The sequence below is a fragment of the Ailuropoda melanoleuca genome, chromosome 6, assembly GCF_002007445.2.
Source record: "Ailuropoda melanoleuca isolate Jingjing chromosome 6, ASM200744v2, whole genome shotgun sequence".
NCBI lineage: Eukaryota > Metazoa > Chordata > Mammalia > Carnivora > Ursidae > Ailuropoda > Ailuropoda melanoleuca.
In genome coordinates this window covers 36,242,082-36,243,493 of record NC_048223.1, presented here as the reverse complement: position 1 = coordinate 36,243,493, position 1,412 = coordinate 36,242,082, and the positions used below count along the sequence as shown (strand labels likewise).

The following is a 1,412-nucleotide window of genomic DNA, read 5'->3' as shown; positions in this document are numbered from 1 at the left end:
CGCCCCGAGCCCCGCGCAGCGGCCGCGGGGCCTCCCTGCGGACTCTGACCCGGCGCGGGCGCCGCGACTGCCCTGCGCCCTCGGTCGCCCTAGCCCGTCCCCCTCCCGCAGTTTCTTGAAGTCGCCGACGCACCCAGCCGGCATAGCAGGGTCGTAAAGATCCCCACCTCGCCAGACGGACCCCGTTCGCGGATGGGTATACTGAGGCCCGGAGCAGCGCGGAGTGTCCGGAAGGCCTTGGCGACAGTGGCAGAGCCGAGGACTCCTCCAGGCTTTCACCCCCACCCTGCCCGAGGCAGTTGCTATGATCCAATCTAAACGTCCTTCCTCTGTGCCCTCCTTACCACCCACCCCCAGATCTGCCTGAAAAGTAAACTGTGACCGGAGAGGAACCTGGGCAGGGAGCAGGGGGGAAACAGGGGGAGGGGGGGAAGTCATCTGTGGGCCTGACCTTCACCTCTGCCCAGGAGCCAGACCCCGGCCACTTAAAATGGCCCACTGCCTTCTCTGCTCCCGCCAAGGCCTTTCCTGACTAGGGGCCAACTCTCCCTGTATTACTGCACAAGGGAAAGTGTGTGCATGCCCCGGCAGCGAGCCCTGGCCCGGAGACCATCCTCTGCCCTTCTTCCCAACCTCAGATCAGACCTTACCCACCACGCGTGTCCCTTGAGCGTTTCTACCTTCACACCTTTGCTGCACAGCGTTCCTCTCGCCTGGAATGCCTGCCTGCCTTCTCGCTGCTTACCAGAATCTCATCGCCTTTAAGGTCTCAGCTTGCACTGCCTCCTCCAGGGAGCCTTCGTGGGAGCTTGACCCTCCCCCTCCCAGTCCTGCTCCCGCTGCATTCTGGGTTTTTCTCTGACTGTCCTAGATGAATGCTGTCACTGACTAGCCCAACCCTCAGGATTCCTTTCTACCTTCCTCCAGGTGGGGGGTGGGGGTGATCTCTCCTGCATGGATGGCTCTGGGGTGGTGATGATGGTGAGGGCTCTCTTGAGCCTCAGGTGCTTATGTAGAGCGCGCCAGAACGGCTCTGCCTGTCCCTTTACCTTTCCAGGGAAGAAAAATAGGAGGAAAGCAGGTTGGAGGAAGCTACAGCTCTTGTCCTTGTATGTATTGAGTGTGCGTGCCTGGGGGACCTGTAGGGGCAGGTGTCTGGACAGCTGGAGCAAAGCTTCCAGTGACTTCCCAGTGTCCTCAAGATGAGGCCTCAACTCTGTAGGGCCTACAAAGCCCAAATAATCTGGCCCTTGTCCACCTGTGCAGCCTTACCTCTCTCTCTTTGTGCTCCCATCCCCCACTCCTCTGCTCCTCCATTTCCGTGTCCATAATAGGTATACAGGTCTTTTTACCTATACACTATACATGTAATATTGGTACAGCTGCATGTAGTTTAATTTACATGTGAGGTA

At 58.9% G+C, this 1,412-nt stretch overlaps 1 protein-coding gene across 1 annotated transcript in view; it reads right to left on the bottom strand.

Moving 5' to 3' along the window:
- CSRNP1 (cysteine and serine rich nuclear protein 1) overlaps positions 1-323 on the bottom strand; it is a 12,105-nt gene extending 11,782 nt beyond the window's left edge. The window contains exon 1 of the mRNA XM_034662217.1: positions 168-323. The gene's annotated coding sequence lies outside the window, so the exon portion shown is untranslated. The remainder of the gene's footprint in view (positions 1-167) is intronic.
- Positions 324-1,412: the final 1,089 nt, after the last annotated feature.